Raw genomic sequence first — 7,444 nt, forward strand, 5'->3', positions numbered from 1 at the left:
CCAGGGACTGGTGTGGGGAGATGAGCATGGGGGGCCAGATGCCTGACAGAGAGATCCTGGCATGGGAATGTGGGGTGGGGTGGGGCATTTGTGACTGAAACTAGGATGGGGAGAAGCTGACAGATCGCCTACCGTCACTTGGATATTCCTCAGGGTGGCTGAGGAAGTCTGTGCCAGTCCCCACACCCTACGCCCTGCCCCATAGCAGACAGACCCAGCCCAGTACAGCAACGCCCAGAGCTGGGGTGGGCCCTGGTACCAGAGAAGGGAGTACATCTTGAACTCATTGCCTGAGCTACTTTGCAGCCCCGCAGCTCCCCCGGCTCCAGGCGCCACCCATGTAGCCAGCGTCCACCATCCACCATCCACCAGCTCCCTCTTGGGCCTGGGGAGACACTGAGGGGCAGAAAGTGGCCATCATCGGCAGGAAGGTACTCTGTATCAAGCTGGGAGAAAGTGGTTCCACTTCTCCCTAAACAAATGCAGAGGTCCAGGACTACCACAGGGGGAAGAGTAGTGCCCACAGGACTGGTCTCTGGTCTTGCCTTTGGCCCTTCTTCCCCCGCCGTGGGGCAGTCACATTCTTCAGTAGTTAGTTGAAGGAGGCCACAGGCCTAGCCAAGAGGGCCGCGCCTCTCAGCAGCCTCAGCCTGGCTCCCCACTGCCTGCCTCACCTCCTCATGGCCAGCTCAAAGCTGCCTCCTCTGTGATGCCTTCCCCTGAGGGTGTATTCCCTAACCAGTGGAGCCTTTTCTCCTTCTCTGAGGAGTGAGGAATGACCTGGCCCAGCCTACCAGGCCCGGTTAGGGAAGGAGCCCCTAACTGCTCCAACAGGTCTTGACCCCATGGTGGCCATGCACCCTGGGCAGACAGCCTCTCCACATCTCTGTGCCCCAGTCTGTGGTGAGACTTCAGGTCAGCTGATGGCTAAGATCTTAGCAAGCAGGTGGCGGAAGAGGACAGGACCTAGATATTCTGTGGACCGGATTCCTGATCTCCCTCCTGCCCCTAAAAATAGAGGGATCCTCTCTTACCACACAGCAGGGATTCTCCTCAAGAGCAGCAGGCCAGGCTCCTAGGCCAGGTGCACTGATATGAGAGGCTTGAAGACCCCAACCACAACCACCACGGGGGGGTTGGAAAGGTGGGAGGGGGTGAAGGAGGGAGAGCTGAAGTGTGGTAGGGCAAGACAATAAGTGGTGTTGGACCCACTTCCTAATGTCTTCCCAGCTTCCCCTCTCACAGGGGCAGTCTTTCCCCATCCCTAAGGAATGGAAACAAAGCAGGATTGCAATGCGTCTTGGGTTATAAAAACCCTTTGTTTCCCACAAGAAAAGCAGCACATTCACTGCATGCTAAAAGCCAGGTCCAGCTAGGCCTCAGACCTCTCCTTGCAGCCCAGCCTAGAAGGGCTAGCCCAATTCTATGTGATCCCTGAACTACACTGTGAGCCAGGAGTCCAGGTCACGGCTACCAGCTTAGGTGGCATTGATTCCTGCTGCCCATACACATGCTTGTCAGGGCACATACACAGCATGCACAGTGCACAGCACAACACATGGACACACAGCACACACATGCACAACATAGAGCATGCACACACGAACACCCTCAGCCTTGCTGAGCCAAGATAGGATACCCGAATCTTCTTTCCCTCCTCCCCAGTTTCTGTGAGGCCACAGCCTTCAGGGACAAAGCTCAGATGACCTGCAGCACCTGTCTCCTCATCTCTGGGGTGTTAGCCACCTTCCCTCCCTCTCCTGTTTTTACAGGAAAATAAGACAGTATGGCCAGTGTGCAGAGTCCATAGCCCCTGGGTGTGGGTTCTGCGAGGCGGAGCTTGCGCTGGGCTGGTTCTCCATTGGCTGGACTGGGCAGGTAACCAGAAGCTTTGCAGAGAGGTGCATAAATAAAGAGTGAAACTAGTACCACCTCCTTGAAATGGGCTGCTCCCTCTTCACTTGTGCCTAGGAAAAACCAGTTTTTCTTTTTTGTCTATTGCCAACATCTACTCTAAAAGTTCCACTGAATCTGGACTGCGCTCCATGGCTCTGCTTCTCAGCTGCCCTTAGCCCCCTCCTCCACTCTGCTTCCCTCTGCTTTCCTACTCTCTGGGCAGGGAGAATTGCGCTGCTGGGACAAACCCCCACCTGTCCCCAGGAGCTGCTTGCCCTGCGCATGCCTGCTGCACTGGGTGCTCTGTGCAGTGAGTGTGAGCCTCTCTTCCTGTCCTCAGTCCTTGGGGGCAACAGAAGCCTGGAGATTCTCTTCTTCCCCTCTCACATTCATGACTCTTTAGCCCTCTCTTTGCTCTGTATTTTCATTACAACAATTTGTTCTTTTACATCAAACGCAAAGCCAGGCCCTGACACCTGAAGGTTCAGAGATGCATATGCACAGGTGAGTCTGAGATCTCTAGACTTTTTTTTTGGGGGGGGGGGGGGCTTTGTCAAGCCAGTGCCAAGTGCCTAGATGAGGAGGTTCCTGGGAACGGAAAAGAATAGCGGAGAGGGCTGTCTTCATTGGAAGTCAGTCACCAACTTCCATCAAGGCTAAAATAGCTGAACCTGCTGCATTTTAGCCAAATCCCCAGCCACTTGGGAGTCATCCCAAGGATTCCCAGGATCCCTGGCAGTAAAACCAGGGTGATAATGGAAGCCGCTGTGGCAGGGCGCTTGTTGAGCAGGCCAGAACCAAGGACATTCTTCTGTCTGATTTCAGGAGATGTCCTGCACTAGAGGAATGGGAGGCTGGGGGTGGCTTTCAGTTCTGGGGTGCAAGGTGCAGCGCTCAAGGGAGATTCAGGAGCTGCTTCCAGTCTGGCTGCTGCATCCAAGCTGCTGGTACTAGGACACCGTGAGGGCTCAGTGCCGGGAGCAGGAAGGGCAGGAGGGCAGCCATGGAGGAGACTTCCTGTGTAGCCCAACACTTGTGCGGTTTGCTCCTCAGCCCAACTGGGCACCACACATATGAAGTCAAAGGCCACTGGGAGACTAAGCTGGCAAATAGTGGGGAGAAGAACCCTAAGTTTCAGCATGGGGCTCGAAGTAGGTCAAGAGTCCTACTACAAGCTCCTGCTTGCCTTTTCTTTGTCCCTGCCCTGTAGCAGCTACAGCTCTGTAGGGGAAGGGGAAGGGGAGGAGGAGAGCGTCTGTTGCTTTGCGCTTGCTAACATCAGTGCCGCTTCATGGCCTCCCGCAGTGACACTGTCCTGTCTGCAGCTCTCATCTGGAAGGGAAGGACCCCCCCCCATGTGGGGCAAGGCTCTCTGCCCCCTGAACTGAGGAACCGAAGAAACCGGGCCACTGTGCATACTGGGAGAGTAGGAGTGTGGTAAGGTGGGTTTGGAAGAAGAATTGATCTTTTTGCTTCACAAGTTGAACTGAAATACAATTAGAAGGCCAAGGATTCTTCTGTACAGAACTGCTATTACCCCCCTCTCCCGCCATTATTTATCAGAGCCAAGAGACAGCCTCCATCTTTCCTTTGAGTGAGCTGTGAGTTGGAGGCAGCGCAGGGAGGTTATGTCTTCTAGATCGTCCCGAGCAGGACACGTTTCTCTCAGGTGGGAGCTGTGGGTATCCCTTAGAAGGCTGAGCAGGAGAGGATGAACTGAACTTCTTCCTCTCAGTGGCCAGGTCCGTGGCCCTCAGCAAACTTTGCCTTCCCTGTGACAAAATCTTCACATCGAGGACAAAGACAGGGGACCCTCCCCCAGCAGCAACTAGAAACCCCACACTCATGCTCAAAGGCCTTTTCAGTGAGGCCTCCCAGCCCTGGGCTGACTGCAGGAGGAGGAGCCACCACACCCGCCAGTGGGTAGATCCTCCCCGTTTCAGGTCAGAACAAGTCGTAGGAAGCGAGGATTCCAAACAACAAGGTGGATTGCCTGCACCCACCCAGTCTGCATGTTGGTGCTGAGAACAGCCTTTTATGGGGCTTATGCAAAGCCCTGGGCATGTCTGAACGCAGCAAGGAAGAGCCAGGGTGGTGAGGCCTTCCCAGCAGGTTGGTGGGCATTTCTTTTCAGAGAGCACGAAAACCTCTGCAGTAGTTCATGTCCTCCCTGTTTGGCTCAGTCTCTGGAAACCAGGCTGGACTCCTCTTGTCACTCCTCAGTCCTCATCCCTGTGCCCTTGGAGAAGTAGTTGTGCCCTTTCTGGGATCCTGGTGGCTGGCTTCCCTAGGTAAAACGCCCCGTCCATCCTACCCCTACAACAGGCCTCAGTTCCTTGCCCTCCACTTGGTGATTCTATGCTGGCACGCTGGCCTGCAGAGTGCTACCCAGGCCCCTTGTACAGAGCTTTTGAAGAAGAGTACCCCTGCCCATGCCTCCCACACCTCAGGCAAGCTTAGAGCAGCTGGACTTCAGAGTCAGTTGCAGAATCTAGACAGGACCAGCCACACCAGGTTCAACATGGGAGAGGACAGCCAGCATCCCAAATATTTGAACACGGGAGGATTCACATTGTGGGGGGCAGCTGCATGATAAGTGAGAAATAGCCCTGATTCCCCAGCACTACAGCTTTCAGCTTTGTCTCACTGTAAGCCAGGTACTGGTAGGTGTTCACTCCCCAATGCCCTGCCAAGGGGGGGTTCACTCCCCAACCCCCTGCCTATGATTCTTAAGGGAAGATATAATTATCCAGGTTCTCAACTTCTCCCAAGGCTGTGATTGGAGGGTCCTGACAACCTCTGGCCAGACATAGGCTTGTGTGCAGGGTGGTTGCCAGGTAGAGCAGCCTGAGAAGAAGGTCCCTGGACGATCCACGTGTTCTCTTGTCCTTCATTCCACCGGAGTCTGTCTGCTGCAACCAGACTTCAGTGGAGTGAAGCTCAGGAGCCGTGGAGCTGCCAACGACAGGGCCAGCGCAGCAGAGGTGGCCACAGTGAGGCCCACGCTGGCCTGGGAGCCTTATGTTCCCACCCATGAGAGTGTGTCTGCCGGAGGACATCTGGGGCACATGCTTTTCTGCAAAGGGGTGGACAATGGGCAGGCTGGGAAAAGCACCACAAATAGAAACCACTGAGTGTTTCTTTTCTAAAATTGATGTTGAAATGTGTGTTTTCTGTAATGTGTAAAAATTAAAAGTTGCCCATCTGCCATGGAACTTCTCTGCTCTGTGCTTCGTGCTGAGAGATCTGACTGCCCATCCCCCTGAGCACTGGAATCCCAGACAGGGCTGCAAGCATCAGCACTGGCTCCCTCTGCCTGGGGTCCCCAGGCGGGTGACTGGGGCTCTATCTGCAATCAGCAAAGAACTCTGCTGCCCTCTGACTCCCCACAGTGTCAAAGGACCTGCAGAATGGGGTAAAAAACGCTATTAAGATTTTTAAAAATCCATTTATATTGTAGTAAAATAAATGTAAATAAGATTTAAGTGAAGGCAGATTGCAGATATTTCAGATGCTGTACAAGACATATATGAGAACATGGTGTAAATTCTGCAAAGGTTAATGCAGTTAAACATATTTGACACATAAAAATGTCAGATCCGACATTCATCATTCTGCAATTGTAATTGCCTTTATATGGGTCTCTTCTCCTCAAGACATATGCTTGAAGCACCAGGCTTGGTAGAAATCTGGGAAGAAAAAAACAAATACTACTTCTCATCTGTCAAGGTCTATGATTTGCTTTGATAGATTTAGCACTGATTTCAGTGGCTTTATGTTCTTGTGCGATTGGTATTTTTTTTTAAGTCCACATCTCTCCTTTACTGAAGGAGACGACACACGAAGCCACTTGAGGCCAAAGGAGACACCCTGGCAAAGCTTTGAATTAGTTGCTCCCCTTCCTCAGGTAAAGAGGTCTCCCTCCTGGAAGCACTGTGGCCAAAGAGACATGCACTAACAAAGCCTGGCTCCAACAGGCCTTCAGAAAACCGATTTTGCCTCCAGAATGTGCCCCAGACAGCCAAACTCAGCAGACCCCCCCAGCCAAGCGGTGTTTTCTAAGGAGACTTCTATAAAGACAGCCCCAGCTTTGAATATGGACTCCTTGCCTGGCCCCCCACCCCACGACTGTGAAAGCGGGCAGCAGGCCCCCTAACCTAGAGAAAGGATGGAGGCACAGATGGAGGCAGGAAACAGGAGGGATAAGCATGTCTTCCGTCTCCAAGTTAATGCAGATTTAAAGCCCAGTCCCTGTCTCTCCCCACCCCCCACCCATTCATTCTGAACCTCTAAAGGGGATTAGGAAGGCAAGCCACAGGCATGTTTTAAAACCCTGTTTACTCATAAAAATTACTGAGTGAATTCCAGGGGGAGTTGTAGCAGTCAGAGTATGGAGCGAACAAACCAGCAAACATCTCCCATTCGAGGCGCTGAAAGAGGGCCCAAGGTCAGAACAAAGAGAACACCAAGCAGACAGGATGTGACATTTCCATTTGCACCGTGGTTGGAGCCCTCTGACCTGGAATCCTTTTAAAGCAAGAAATGTGCTCGTGTATTTCTGTATTACTGGCTGAGGAGCTGAGGAGTGGGCCAAGCCACAGGGCCCAAAACTGACCAGAAGACTCTGTGTCTCTCAAGGTCTGCCTGGTCCATGCCCCACAGCCCTTCTCCCCACCCCGAGAGGCACAGATTGTTGACTTCCTTTGTAGATGGAGAAAGCCCAGAGCCTGGCCAGGAGCAGTCTGCCGGGCAAGGTGGCAGCACGAAGAGCCAGCGAGCACGCTGTGAGCTGCCCATCCATCTTCCCGTTCAACCCCCACCCTTCTCTGTCTTGTAACCTCATAGCAAAGCATGGCTCACCAAGAGCACAACACAGAAAATGTTTTCATCAAAATTCCCTGCAAGAGCAACAACAAAAAATAATATTACCCTGCTTTCTGCATTCATGATCTTTTATTGAGGCAAAAGGCAAATATTATTGAGTCAGACCTGAATAGACAAATATATGCAACAGCAGATAATTCGGTATTTTGTGCTAATGGTACACATGGTAGATACAACTCAAGAGGAGTAAATTACAATCCTATCAATAATACATCACGTCTGGGCTCCTGTTTCCCAGTACAGGAGAAAATGTGTATTGGCAAAGGCTCTCCAAATATTAAAAGCCACACATACAATGCAGCGGTGGATGCGGAAAGTAGAAACTGTGGCACTGTGTTCTGGTTTTTGTTACCAAGGCCTTTCATGGGGGAAGGAGTCCCCAACAAGCCTTCTAAATTCAGTGCTAAATGAAGGCATCCCACCCACATGCCCAGCAGATCTCTGGCTGGAGAACAACCTACAGTCAGGGCACTGGTTTCAGGCTGTGTAGAGGGCGGTTTTATAGGGGTCCTCTAGGCTATAATGAATGCCTGGGGGTGTCCTGGGGTGACTTCTGATGCTGCTCAAAGGGCTCCAGAGAGGCCCAGTACAAAAGACAACATCTGTAAGAAAGACTGTGTTGCCTATTTTCTCCTTGACCCCAGCCTCCCCAGGGTGTGTAGGA

General features: G+C 52.5%; 1 long non-coding RNA gene across 2 annotated transcripts; it reads left to right on the forward strand.

The window, feature by feature from the left end:
• The first annotated feature begins 1,954 nt into the window (after positions 1-1,954).
• On the forward strand, positions 1,955-6,838 carry LOC111812608. 2 transcript variants are annotated; one of them, XR_002818075.1, is made up of 3 exons: positions 1,955-2,400; positions 3,202-3,338; positions 6,606-6,838. It is a non-coding gene; the product is annotated as an uncharacterized LOC111812608 (long non-coding RNA). The 2 variants fall into 2 exon arrangements; XR_002818074.1 differs by having other exon boundaries at positions 3,222-3,338.
• The last annotated feature ends 606 nt before the right edge of the window (positions 6,839-7,444 follow it).

The sequence above is a fragment of the Octodon degus genome, unplaced genomic scaffold (genome assembly GCF_000260255.1).
Source record: "Octodon degus isolate 3935 unplaced genomic scaffold, OctDeg1.0 scaffold00131, whole genome shotgun sequence".
Taxonomy (NCBI): Eukaryota; Metazoa; Chordata; class Mammalia; order Rodentia; family Octodontidae; genus Octodon; species Octodon degus.